Consider the following 14,496-nt stretch of genomic DNA (forward strand, 5'->3'; position numbering starts at 1 on the left):
GCAGAGAAGTTAAATCTTCCCAGCTTTATAGCTTGGATAAAACAGAGGAGTAAAAGTCTGCCCCCAGGTCTCAGATGTTCTGTGTGGCTTCTTTGTGGACCGGTTTTCCGTCATGTTTTAGGTCTTGATTAGTCATTTCATACATTTATAAAGTGTGGGCTGGGGATAAACTGTAACGTTTAACACAAGGTATCGAGGCCCTAGTCCTTGTGACATGCAGGGAGTAACGATTTGGTGACAGGCTGAGATAAGCTCATACATCATTGTGTTTCAAAAAGAACATAACCACCAAGATGTCGTGAGGGACAAGATCATATCCTTCTGAGGGCACAAAAGAAGGCAGAGTGGCACGAGAGCTCAAGAAAGCGACAGAGGAAGGGTTAATCTGGAGAGTTGAGGAATTAATGGGAGAAAGCCTATCTGTGAGATTCAAAATCCTATGACTATCACGTGCCTATTCTATAACGATATGCATTTTACTTAAAAACGAAAACATGGGTATGCTATCTCTGTAACTGATTATAAAAATAATTACGGCTCTATTTACAATTCTGTTGCCGAGGACCACAATATTTTAGGTCAGTTTTCTCTACTTTCTTTACGAACTTATTCATAATAGTTCACTAAATCGCAAATATTAATAATTTCTTTTAAAAAACCTTTTTTAAAATGTTTGTGTATTTTTGAGAGAGACAGAGACAGAATGCGAGTGGACTGGGGCAGAGAGAGAGGGAGACACAGAATCCGAAGCGGGCTCCGGGCGCCGAGCCGTCAGCGCAGAGCCCGACACGGGGCTCGAACCCACGAGCCGCGAGATCATGACCTGAGCCAGAGTCAGACATTCCACCGACTGAACCACCCAGGCGTCCCAAATATTAATGATTTCTTAATGGAACTGGAAAGGAGGCTGACCTACAAAATGTTATCTTGGGTAACAGAGTGGCAAATAAGACTGCAATGAATTATTAACGAACCAGATCCTTACCGTGATTTCACATTAGCCAGGCTTTATCCAACTACCCTGCCAACGCTGTGCTCAAGTAAAGACGATTCAGTGGGGTCCGCATTCAGCCCTTACCCCCCCCCCCCATTCTTGTGTTGTATCGGCCCTATCGTCACAAGACAACAACTGCTTTGCTGTTATTTCTTTCTGAAGTATAGTCATTCCCCTCAGAGATTCGAGGAGGCTTGGGGCCCCCGGCTTCCCGGGGACCATGTGCAGAATAACAGTTGGATTCTAGAAAAAGTGAATGCCTTCCATGTTTCTGTAGGGGCTGCCCTGGCCTTTCTAACTGGCAGACTGGCGGGATTCTGAATTCCAAACATACAGCTCTGTCACATGGGGAATATAATTAGGAATAATGCAGCCCACAGGCCTCTGCTCTGGGGTATCCATATGCTCAAGGAACTTCTCCCCCGGTGATAAGGGAGCTATAGACTGAATTTTGTGCCCCCCTACCCCAGAGTCACACGAGGAAGTCCTAACCCCCGAGGGGCTGCTATTTGGAGGTGGAGCCTTTGGGAGACAACAGGGTTTAGATGAGGTCAGGAGGGTGGCCCCAGGATGGGGTTAAGTGTCTTCATAAGAAGAGGAAGAGACACCAGGGCTGCCGTGGGAGGACGCAGCAAGAAGGCAGCCGTCTGTGAGCCAGGAGGTGGGCCCTCACCAGGAACTGAGCCAGCTGGCACCTTGACCTTGGTCTTGCAGCCTCAGAACTGTGCAAAATAAATTCTGGTTGTCTCAGCCGCCCACTCTGTGGTATTTTGTGACTGAAGCAAGTGCTGACCGTCATGACAGGGCTCAGAGGTCACCCGTCATCTGCCTGCCTCGCTTTGCCGCCCCATTTCTGGCCGGTGCCCCCAGCTCCCTCACAGGTGAAGTCCGGGCCTCCTGACAGATGCCCGTTAAGGCCCCAGGAGGACATTTGCTTGGAACTCCTCTACTGATGTGGTGACTCTTTCCAGGCAGTGATGGGGCAATGGCAATATATTTCAGGGAGTAATGAGGATCTTTTTAAATTTTTTTTTATTTTTTAATGTTTATTTATTTTTGAGAGCAAGAGAGAGAGGGAGAGACAGAATCCGAAGCAGGTTCCAGGCTCTGAGCTGTCAGCACAGAGCCCAACGCGGGGCTCGAACCCACGAGCCGTGAGATCATGACCTGAGCCGAAGTCAGACGCTTAACCGGCTGAGCCGCCCAGGCACCCCAATGAGGATCTTTCAATTGTTCCTTTCTGCTTCTAAATTGCAGTGTTTTTTAAAGGTTGGAGTTTTTAATACAGGGGTTTACTCCCCTCCCTTTTTTGTAGCTTGTAAACTACACTATATTCTTTAAAAAAAATTTTTGTTTTCAATGTTTTATTTATTTTTGAGAGAGAGAGACAGAGCATGAGCAGGGGAAGGACAGAGAGAGAGGGAGACACAGAATCTGAAGCAGGCTCCAGGCTCTGAGCTGTCAGCACAGAGCCTGACACGGGGTTCGAACTGACAAACCGCCAGATCGTGACCTGAGCCGAAGTCGGACGTTTAACCGACGGAGCCACCCAGGCATCCCTAAACTACACTATCTTCTTGGTTGACCTGTGGCTCTTTGCTCATCCACGGGTTTGGATAAGCACAGAGGAGTTTCCCTTCCTAGAGCACAGATAAGCCCTTTGGACTCGAGATGCCAAGAGCCAAGCGGGGTGGTCGGGGGGCCTCGCTCGGGCATAAGCAATTGGGGAGATAAAAAGAGAAGGGGGACAGAGGGGTGCAAGGGGGAAGCGCAATGGCAGAAGCCAGAGGAAAGAAGAGGCCGAGGAGTGGGAAGGTGAACCTTTAGGGGAGCGAGGGGTGCCAACCACAGCGGCTCCGCAAGTCTCAGGGGCCCACGCACTGCCCGTGGAGGCTGCCTCTGGTCTGGGCCGGAAGCTGACTCCAGAAGCAAAGGGGACTCCAAGGAGAGGGCAAGGGCCCAAAAGTCAGGGCTTCACCGAAGGGGGCAGGAGCCCAGCCTGGCTGCCTCGATCCACCCGAGTCCTTATAAACTAGGGCATCACCCAAGGCAGGAAGCAGGGGTGAGGTAATATGCGTGAGAAGCTTGGCCTTTGTCCCAGCTGCTTTCACGGAACTGAGTGTTTACCTACTCGAGCACAGGAAGGGGAAGTTGGGAACGAGGCCAGAGTCTCTTCTGTGGAGACAGAGGTTCTGCTTTATTGGCCCTCCTGATAGTGGGGGTGACTGAGACCTCGCATGCCATCAGGCACAGGCCTGATGACAACTGGGGACGCTCCTTAGGTGGGCTAAAAATAGGTTCTTCTCCAACCTTTTCCTTCACGTCTCTACAGCCTACGAGCGGCTGAGGTGACGAGAACACCGCCTCCCCCCCATCAAGGTTAAAGTTTGGCCGAAGGCTCCCAGTCCCTTCGCCAAGGGGAACTCGGCGCTCCCGCCACAAAGCCCGCCGTGCTGGGAATGGACGCGCTTGAGAGACTCTCTCAGGACACAACCACTTCTGTCGTCAGGAGTGACAAAAGCACGAAGGGAGCGCCCCTTTGGGGCTTGGCGGGTGGTGGGCGGCCTGGCGGGCGAGTAGTGCTCAGTTATACAAACGGACAAGATGAGTGAAGTGACAGCCAGGCCTGGGAACCTGACCCCGGGGCACCGGCTGAGAGAGTAAAAGAAAGATCCAGGCTGGCCTTGGAGCTTCCGCACAGGTGCTCCATCTGGGCCGGTGAGACCGGGTTTGGGGTCAGGTCTCCAGGCTTGCAGGGGAGCCCACTAGGTGCCCAGGCTAGGTGCCCTGGCGGGAAAGGCGAATGTCAAGGATGAGACATTCTCTTCTAGGAGAGAAACTCTGCCTCATCCATCATGATGATGATCGTGGCACAGAGTAGGCCGCAATTCAGGTGTGTGGAAATCAGTCAAAACATTGGGAAAGTTTCCATTGAAAGAGCCATCTGAGGGAGGTGACAAAGGCATAATATCTTACAGGGATGTTTGCGCAGCTTCACGTGGAGCAGGGGTCTGCGGGGGGCGAACAGGAGACTGTGTGGGAAGGTCTGGAAGGATGGGCTCTGCCCTGGGTCTCAGAGCCTGCGAGGGCTTTGTCTAGGGCTGGCTCTGTTGTGGCAAGACCTCAGGTGACAGCGTAGCCTGGGGCCACCTGACAGCACAAGCTGCTGGCTCACCTGGAATGTTCCTTCCTCGGTTGCCAAGGATGGCCCCCAGCATCTGAGGTGCCTGACCCGGGAGAGGTAATAGTCACCTCAAGTGACGCATCATCTTTCGGAACAAAGCCTTGGAAATTTGAGGGAATTTTTTCATAGAAAAGCAAGAACGATCTTCCTCAGTGATAAAAAAAAAAACAAAAACAAAAACAAAAACAAGACGCACAACAGGCCTGTGTGGCTTTAAGGTACGGTCTGCTGTGGGCACCATCAGAGGGAAAGGATTTGCATGTGATTTCTATTAAATGGGAAGGTTTCCTCGGGATGCTCTGGAGGCCCCGTTCCTGGTTTGGTTTAACTTTACAAATCCTTTCTCTGAACACGTCTGGCAGAGTTTAGCTCGGTTTGCAGTATGTAGGAATTAAAAACAATCCATTTGTATAGCTCTCGAAGAATTGATCCCCCTTCCCTCGACTGCCCTCCTAAGTTCCAGAGAGAAGGGGGCAGGTGTTTGTGAGGGCTTAACTGGCTCACTGGAAACATCTGAGCTGTCCTTAGACCCGACAAGTCCGAGGCCGACCTGGCCAGCACGCCCCAGCCAACCTGGGTCCCCCGGATGGAAAGCCTGCCCCGGACAGAGAGGCAATCTCTTTCCAAAATCCAGACAGAAATGTTCGTTATCTCTGCTTTGGAGTCCCCCGGTTCTGCGCCCTCCCCTCAAAAAGATTTCCCTTCTCTCCTCAGAATATAGGTGGTCTTGCCTGCTATCCCTCCTCCCTCTCAGCTGTGGGAGGCTCAGAGACCTCAGTTTCCCCTGCCGAAGGGCAGCCGGGGCCCAAGGGCGGGCCGGGACATGCCTGGTCCCCCGGGAAGGCCTCCCCACCTGGAGACAAAGCCAGGGGGACCTGAGGTGACCACTGGCAGACATAGATTACATACGGTAGCTGGAGAAGGAATGCCTGGGGTCCTCAACATTATGCATGCCTCTGTCTCTAGCCAGGAGGTGCCAGGCACAGGGACACCAGACTGGGAGGCAGCCGGCCATTTGCATACAGCCTCAGCTGAGTCTCCGTCCACACCCTGGGGGATGCGTTCTGTCTGCCTGGGTTTCATTCTTTTTTTAAATTTTTTTAAACGTTTTTATTTATTTTTGAGACAGAGACAGAGCATGAGCAGGGGAGGGGCAGCGAGAGAGGGAGACACAGAATCCGAAGCAAGCTCCAGGCTCCGAGCTGTCAGCACAGAGCCCGACGCGGGGCTCGAACCTGCGAACCGCGAGATCATGACCTGAGCCGAAGTCGGATGCTCAACCGACTGAGCCACCCAGGCGCCCCCTGCGTTTCATTTTTAACACCCCTCCTCCATTCTCCCTGGAGGACACTGGACAGGAGTTGGGCCAGCTCATCGCCGCTGCCCTGGAGACGAAACAGGCTGTTTGCTCCATGCCTCCAAGCCCCTGTCCCCATCTCTCTTCTCTGTCTACATCTGAGCCTCTCACAAAGGTCCCACTGTGCCGGGCTGAGCGTTGGGTGAAGAACGAAGAAAAGGCTGCGTCCCGGGAGGGCCGGTTGTTGGCAGTGGGGTCTCAAGGCCATGGTGGCCATCCTGACCATTGTCCTCCCAGACTCCACTTGCCAGCTAGGCAGAACCATCCGTGACCGGGAGAGCAGGGGGGGAGAAGGGAGGGGAAGGTGGCGTCCAGTGCGAGATCCAGGTCCCCTCTCTAAGTGTGCGTCAGGCGGACACGAGCACACCCCCCCCCCATGTCGCTCCGTCTTGGTTTTCTCATCTGTAAAATATCCAATATTGATGTTACATGCACTGTGTGCGTGAGATACTGTGTGTGGCTGTGCGTATGTGGTTGTGTGTGTGTGTGTGTGTGTGTGTACGCACGCGCGCGCGCGGGGTGAGGGGGTGGGGGTGGGGGAGGAAGCTGGTGAGGGTCATTTCTGAGGTTCCTTCCTGTTCTGAACCTCCTGCAGGGCTGAGCGTGGGCCAGTCTTTGATCTCTTAGAGCCCGGGGGCAAGAAGGTAGAGGGACAGGCAGCGTCTCCTCCTGCCCAGGGTGCCCCAGGTCTCTCAGAAGTGACGAAGCAGCTCCCACGGCTTCCCTGACTGCGTGGCCTTTCCCATCCCCCATGCCATTCCTCCCAGCCCTGGTCCAGCTCTGACCCACAGGTCCTGCTGTCACACCTCCGCGGTTCCTCAGCTTCCCCTCGTCCTCCCCGATGCTCCTTTGCCAAACTTCTCAAATCTGGGGGGTGAAAAGGGCCCTGGGGACTCAGGGTCATCGAGTCCAATCTGTAGTCGGACTCTGGGCCTCAGGCGCCTTCCAAGGGCTCCCCTAGGAAGGACCTAGGCTTGGACCCCGAGGCTTGGTTGCCTGGAGCTGAGCTCTGTGTCGTCACAGGGCCCAACGGAACAAGTGTGGCATCTTCTCGGACACAGTGTTTGGCTCTCTTCCGCCTGCGTTTCCAGACCCAACAGCTTGGCTCCTCAGCCCTCGGTCCTTTGCGCCAGTCTCCTGAGAGCCCTGTGTCATATAACAGGTGTTGTAGAGAGAAGCCATCCTGGGCCTGCAGGAGACCCCAGTTCTGTCAGGTTAGCCCGTAAACCAGGGACCAAGGCCTCTTCCCAAGAGTATCAAGAGTACGTGAGTGCACTTTGCAAAGCATTATACAGATTCGTTTAGAAATCTCCTTTCTGGCGCCGCCTTCTAGTAATTTCCCCGGCGTTCCTCTTGCCTCTGCAATTACGTTTTTAAGATTTCAACATAACTGTACCTTTAAGTCATTTAATTCGTTGTTAATAGTAGTATTTAGTATTTAAAAAAGAAGTTTTAGGCTTTTTTTTTTTTATAAATTTTTTTTTCAACGTTTTTTATTTATTTTTGGGACAGAGAGAGACAGAGCATGAACGGGGGAGGGGCAGAAAGAGAGGGAGACACAGAATCGGAAACAGGCTCCAGGCTCCGAGCCATCAGCCCAGACGCGGGGCTCGAACTCACAGACCGTGAGATCGTGACCTGGCTGAAGTCGGACGCTTAACCGACTGTGCCACCCAGGCGCCCCGGCTTTTTTTTTTTTTTTGTATGTGCCCTGGAGCCACTGTCGCAGCCCAGGGAAGCTGGTCAGCTGACCTGCTCTGAGTCCCTTTCCTTTTGGTGACGACTCCTCGGGGCTGACATTTCTCGGGGCGGGGGGCGGCGGGAGGGACTCCCCAGAGTCATCGCCAACCGTTTTCTCGCTCACCCACTTCTCACTTGCCTTGCAGCCGGACATGGGGACACACAAGGGCAGGTGTGTGGGCCGTGTGGGAGACACCGGGGTCCCCACTCTGCCTTGGGTGGTGCCCTGTGCGGTGGGGACGCCCCGGTCTAGGACAGCCTTCTTGGAGCCTTGGGAGGGAAGAATGAAGAGACACCACGTCCCAGGTCCCGAACCAGCCCCAGAACTTTCCTCCTGTTCTGTTATTCAGTAAATGACGGATTCCTCTCCGGTTTAAACCATGTGGCCACATCCAGGCTGCTGCCTGGTCTTGTAAATTGCGTTTTGCTGGCACACGGGCAGCCTCATCTGTGTGCTCATTGTTGGTGGGGCTTTGGAGTGGCAAGGGCAGGCATGAGCCCGTGACAAAGGCCATGTGCCCACAAAGCCTCAAATACTGACTATCCGACCCTCGGAAGCAGAAGTTTGCTCATTCCTGATCCAAATCGTTGGCCAGTTGGGGTTTTGATTGCTTTCAGCCGAATGCCTCTGACCCGACCTCGTAGCAGAAAAGGCAGCCTCGAGGAGCTTCTTTTTCCCAGTCACGGTGTATCTTGCTCCTTCGCTTCAGGGTCGACGCCACAGCCTCAGGGTCATCGAGGTGGGAGAAGGCAATGCTTTTCCCTTCCGTGTATTTTTAAATTTTTCCAGCAGAGAGAGCTTCCCCAGAAGCCTCTCCGGAGACCCCCACCTCTTCCCTCACACCGAGCGGAGCTGGGCCACGGGCCTACTCCTAAACCAGCCACTGGCACTCGCTGGTCCCTCGGAATAATCCAGATCCGCCCGGCGGAGGGAGGCGGGCATCAGACACGAGCAGGAGAGAGGAAGGGCCAGTGTGGAGGCTGCTGGCCCCAGCCTGCCGCGGCGCATATCAGTGCCTTGAACACGGAGAGCTCTTCTATGCAGAACATAGGGTCTCAGACAGTGTAGTAACCGAGGGGCAGTGCACCTGCTACCGTATTCTAAGTACCTACCGGGTAGGAGGCTCGGGGCTGGTCACCCAGGGGTGGCAGCCTAGTTAGAGAGAGATGGGTACTGCTCATTTGCGACGAGCACCGTGCCACCAAAGGACCAACGATGGTAGGAATGACACGGGAAGCCAGCCCCACATCTACTGCCCTCTCTTATTTTAATCTCAGAGACGTGAGTCATCCAGTCACTTAAGCCTCCAAGGTGGACGTGGAAGGCGCATCTGGGAGCACAGCAGGGAGGTTTTCTATCCCACCTCTGAAACCCACCCTTGGGCTGGTGCGTATCCTGTCTCTGTGAGAACGGTGGACATTTACACAGCACGGACATTTACAAAGCCTGTGCTTTCTCCGAGATGTACGCGGAATGGCTCATTTGATTCTCCAAACGACCCTGCAAGCCAGGCCTCATTACTACTCCATTTCGTAGAAGAGAAACCAAGGCACGGAGAGTTCTGGCATCAAGCCCCGCTGTGACCCCTCGGGCCACCAGGCTTTGGTCCGGCGTCTGGCTCCGGAGGCTGTGCGTTTCAGCAGCGCAGGAGGAGGGCTTCGCGAGGGATCTGTGCCGGCCGTGAGCGCGAGCCGCCCAGAGTCCGGGAACCCCGGGTGTCTCTGGGACACCATCGCTGGTCTGCCCCGGCACCCTGAGATTGACCACGGGCTGGATGAGGAGCCCACAATGTCCCCAGGCTGCAGATGTGTCTTTGTCGTCTTTAATAAAGGTGAGGGAAGGTTGGATAAGGATTCGATTCAGCAAGTTTGCGGAGCAGCGTCCGTGCCAGGATCTTCTGTTCTGCGCGGGGGACTTAGAATAAACAAGACATAGTCCTGGCCCTGAGGGACCCCGGGGCAGCGGGGGAGTCAGGCGAGCCAGCGAGTAATGGCAGTGATGAAACAACTTGGTCAGGGGCCAGGGGCCTGGGGGGACAGGAGGCAGGGGCTGCTCGGGGAGGTGACACTGATTTTGAGCCTTAAACCATGAGTGAGAGCCCCTCCCCGGGAAACCTGGGAACCCCTAGAGTTTCTTCCAGTCCCACCTTATATCTTGTAGGATTTTCCTAAGCTTTCCCACGTGGGGTTTCGTTCCATGGACGGGCCCCGTGTGGGAAGCAGCACCCTGTTACCGTGCTGTTTTACAGGCCAGGGCAGAGAGGGGCTAAAGTGACTGTCCAAAGCCTGAAGGTTGGAGCTCAGGTCTGGATAGACTCAGAGGTCACCGCCTTTTCCACCAATCTGGCCTTGGGTCCCTGAGCAAGGCATCACTTCTTTGCAAAATACTGACTAGGTTCCTGCTGTAAGCTGGGCACCATGTCGGTCGCTGGAGATTCAGTGGTGTCCCAGGCGGGCAATGTCCCTGTCATTGTGAGGTCACACAGGGGCACGCAGGGAGATGCCTGCTCCTGGGTCAGATGTCTGGGAGGGAGCACGGGTTTTGGAGGAAGGCTGGGACACGTTCTCTTCCGGGGAGTAATAGTGATCCCGAGTGTCACAGGCATCCGTCCGTACCCCATAAAGCTGTGTTCGATGAACAAATGAAGCGCACGTCGCAGTTTATAAAGCACTAGGAGGTCTGCCGAGTGACGAAACTATGAGATCATTTATTCCAGCTCCATAGACCCAGCAGCCAGGAAGCATTTCTCGCCTTAGGTGAGAGCTGGTGGGCAGTCTGCCTTCTCCGGCTTACTGAAGACGAGCCGGATGAGGCATCTTGGAGGGAGACTCCCGGGCTGTCGTGTGGCAGGTGCTGGAGACATAGAACTGAGTAGTAAGTAGCCTCTGCCCTCAAGGAGTTCAGGGGCCGGTGACGGGTGGCTCAGAAAGCCGCATTCATTGATTCAATCAGCAAACACGTATGGCTTGCCTCTGGCTCTCAGGGCTGTAGCAGCCCAGGTATAGCGTCCCCACTGCTACAGAGCCTACCTTGCAGAGTCTGAGGGTGGGGACAGATCTCGGGCAAGCGGCTCTCAATGCCTCACTTGGATTTCCTGCCTCACCTGTCACCTGTCACCGTCAGAATGGTCTCCACCCCATGCCCTGGCTATGTGGCTGGTTCCTGTGTCTTGCCCCCATACTCCCAGGACGTGACATCGTGACAGTGCACGGCCCTTGTTATCCCGCCATCCCAAGTGCCTGGCACGTAGCGGGAGGGCGATAGCGATTTTTGAATAAATTAAATAAGCCAAAACCCAAGTGTACAATTGGAGCTGGAGATAGTGAGGGCTCCCTGGGAGAGAGAGCGTGGTGAGAGACGCGCAGGGTAGTGCTCCCAGGAGCCACTGGGGCTGGTACCGGAAGGCCAAGGGGGGAGCTGGGGTTGAAATCGGAGGGGGTGGCCACGGGGGCGTGGCAGGCAGGAAACTGGCCGGGTCGGATCTCTAAAGGAAGTCTAGCCTGCAGGGGAACGCAAAGGAGGGATTGGCTCCCTCTGTGGACAGGGGAGGAGGGGCTGGGTGGGGAGGTCCCTACCAGAGGTGGGATGGGAGCTGGTCCCCAAAGGAACCAGGGTGTGTGGCCGGGGAAGGAGAGGGCATGCCTGGTGGTGGGGCTGCAGATGCAAAGTCCACGAGGTGTGAGAATGTCGTGTTCTAGCATCAAGCAGCCTGACAGCGTCATGGGCAGGGCCCGTGGGGAGGGGTGGATACGTGGGAGCTGGTCTCCAAGAGAAACGTGTAACATCTAAGTTAGGATCCTCTTAGCAGGTTCGGCGGGAAAAGCAGGTGGTGACAGGTTCCCATGAATTTTTCTCTCTTGGCCTTCCCGCAGCCACCGTGGTGTGGACGACTGAGCTTCGGCTCTGTCCCTGAGCTTCTGAATCCTGATGAGGGGCGATGGGCCAGACGGTCTCTAAGCTCACGTGCAGCCCTGTCCTAAGATTCTTTTCACGAGCCCAGTAATGGTGGAAAACCAGTTACCCGGGAGAAAGCCCTTAATCTCCAATAAGCGTTGTCCTGCTGGATTGTTCAGGGTGATTCAGGGCACGCCTTGCTCTGTGCTCGTGACAGGGGCTCTTCCCTCCTCCTGGCTGGCCTCAGTTACTCCGAGACAAGGCAGAGGATGAATGTTAGGCATTCCGTGGCATGCTTGAAGTCTGGGGCTCTCGCCAGGCCCAGGTTTAACTGGCCCCATTCCTGACGGTTCAGGAGAGGGAGCTTGCCGGGTCCTGCCTTCCGAAGGGAGTACATCACCATCCGGAAACCGCATCCCCTGAGCTGAAGGATCTTTGGAAGGCGATAAGAGAGATCGCCTGCGTCAAGTTAAGAATAGATTGGTCTCAAAAATAAATAAACATTAAAAGAAAAAAAAAAGAATAGGTTGTAAACACTACAACCTTTTTAATTTTTTATGTTTATTTATTTCTGAGACAGAGAGAGACAGAGCATGAGTGGGGGAGGGGCAGAGAGAGAGGGAGACACAGAATCGGGAGCGGGCTCCAGGCTCCGAGCGGTCAGCACAGAGCCCGACGCGGGGCTCGAACTCACAGACCGTGAGATCATGACCTGAGCCGAAGTCGGTCGCTCAACCGACTGAGCCACCCAGGAGCCCCTAAATACTACAACCTTTGCTGGAGGAACTTTGGATGTCACTTCGTAAGAGCAGCGCGGTAATGCTTCACAACTTGTCGGAACGGGCGATTTGCCTGGGTACAGCGTGTACGATGGCCAAATGATTTTTCTGAGCCATTCGTAAAATTTAGCCAATAAAGTCCTGTCTTTTCTCAGTGCTGTCGTACGTGGTTGTGCAAGCCTCCCAGTGCACAACCTGTGCAACCATACATGGAGACCGGGCTATTCTACAACGCATGTATTCTACAACATTTATTTAATAACTTTTTTTGTACTAGGTACGTGGTAGACAATGGGGATAAAAAGTGAGCCGCAATAGGTCTCAGCCCTCAGGGAAAGACAGACGGGTAGGACTTCATGTAGGGCAGCGTGGTAATGTTACGGAGCCTGGTTTGGATCGCCCGACGGAAGAACCAAGCAGCGCTCGGAGATCTTGGAAGGCAGGAGGTTTATTTCACACCGGCGGGCTCAGAAGAGATCACCCTCCAGAGGTCTGAGTCCCGAGCGTAAGCGTGGGGGACAATTTTAGTCTGTTACTTCCGCATTTGTAATTTAGCGTGTGGCAAGCGGGGCGGGAAGAACCTAGAAGGGGAGTCTTTGGGCCGGGACCGAAATTCCCCTATCAGTCCTGTTGGCCATCTTATAACATAATTTTTCTCTATCAGTAGCTGTTTTGATAGAAGATTCCCGGAGGGTGCTGTGGGAGGGTAAGGAAGGAGCCCTTAGCTTGGACTTGGTGAGTGGTGGAGAGAAAGAGGCCAGGAAAGCGTAGCAGAGAGAGTGGTTCCCCACATTTGCGACGTTCTCCTGGCCCAGAGAACTTGAAAGACCTTCTAAACTGTGCCATTGTCCTTTCAAACCCTGCCCCTGGATCCTCATACTTCTAATAGCATGGCAATATCACAAGTGAATTTTCTCTTCCCGGAAGAGAATGCCTGTCCCTGGGGATGTGGCTGGAGGCAGATCAAGTGGGACCAGAAGCCTGCTCCGATCTGCGGCTGTTGGGTCTGGGTGGCCTGCCCTGCCCCCACCCGAGGTCAGGGGGGTGAGCAAAAGGGCCGTGCCAGCCAACTCCAGTTGGCCAGGATTTGAATCTCACCCTGTCTTCGGTGGGAATCGCTATTTAGACAACGCGTCAAATGTTTTTCAAACCACGAAAACATAACGCAGGGGCACATCTCTGACCCAGACGGCGGGGATCTTGTAATCGACCAAGACCCATAAGTAAGCTAAAGGCTCTGGGGACCCCCGGCAGCTGCTCTCAACTCCAGACAGCGAAGTGAATGTATCAGAGGGACCCCCAAGCTCTCAGTCATAAACGTGTGGACTCCCATGCTGACCAACCGGCCTGTCCTCTCAGGGATGTGACTGCCAGCTCCAAGCTGTCAGCACAGAGCCTGACTCGGGGCTCGAACTCACGGACCGTGAGATCATGACCTGAGCCGAAGTCGGACGCTCAACCCACTGAGCCACCCAGGCGCCCCTCTCTCTTTTCTTTTAGGACTGAATTTGGAGCGGACTTCTTTGGGAAACCCTTCGTATCCCTTGCTCGGCTGGGCAAGGGGCTCGGCTATGTACTTCCAGGGATAACCCCTCACCCAGGGGATCTGAGAACTGATCTGAGTGTCCTGATTCTTCCCTGGGTCTTTCCTTAGACTGATTGCTGCTCGAGGGTGCGGTGGGGTGTTGCTGATCGAGTCGCATAGAGCAACGCTCAGAGAAGGCGTTCAGTCGATGTACGCCGAACGCATGAGAGGAAGCTGACTTCCCAGGGAGAATTAGAAGAAATCAGTTATTTGGGTTTCAGATGAAGTCAAACGTGCTGGTAATCAGGTTGGAATGCCTTCAGCTGCAAGGACATAAAGCCTCAAGGAATGATGTTGTGTGAGAGAAATGTGTCTGTTCTTGTGAAAGTGCCACCCCCTGCATGTAACTGCTGGGAGGGGAGCCATCTTCTGGAAGCTTTGCCCATAGCTGGGTTTGCTTTTAGCCCTCCTGATAATTCTGTGAACCATCTAGACCTCTTTCCGTCTTAACCAGCTAGCATCGATTCCAGTTGCCTAAAACCCACGCGTACCCTCGAATCTGTTTTTCTCGTGCTCAGTTACCGAATGTTAGAATTAGAAGGGATAACAAGTTTCACAGCGGAAATGTCCCCATGTAATGGAGAGAGACCGAGATGCTCAAATCGCATCACTTAGAGGCTAAGTGGGACTCAACCCCTGGAGAGCAGGGTTGCTTCCACTGACCCAAGCTGCCCAAGGCCAGCTGAGCAGAGAAACAAAGTGGAACAGGCAAGCCTGATAACCGGACTTAAACCTTGTCTACCAGCCTCCCAACGAAGCCGTGTAACCGTCAAATTGCCTGCTTGTAAACGGCTTATATCCCAAGAGGGCCCGGCACAAATTTCCTCTGCTCTCAACACAGCCAGCTGTGCATGTGCAGAGCCTGACCTCTCGGTGGACAGGCATGGGGTCAGGAACGCGCTGTCTAGCGTCTGGGCCTCGGGCCTCGCAGAGGACCACACTCCACAGCCCTCGGATTTTCT

The sequence above is a fragment of the Puma concolor genome, chromosome D2, assembly GCF_028749965.1.
Source record: "Puma concolor isolate L17-30 chromosome D2, mPumCon1.1.hap2, whole genome shotgun sequence".
Taxonomy (NCBI): Eukaryota; Metazoa; Chordata; class Mammalia; order Carnivora; family Felidae; genus Puma; species Puma concolor.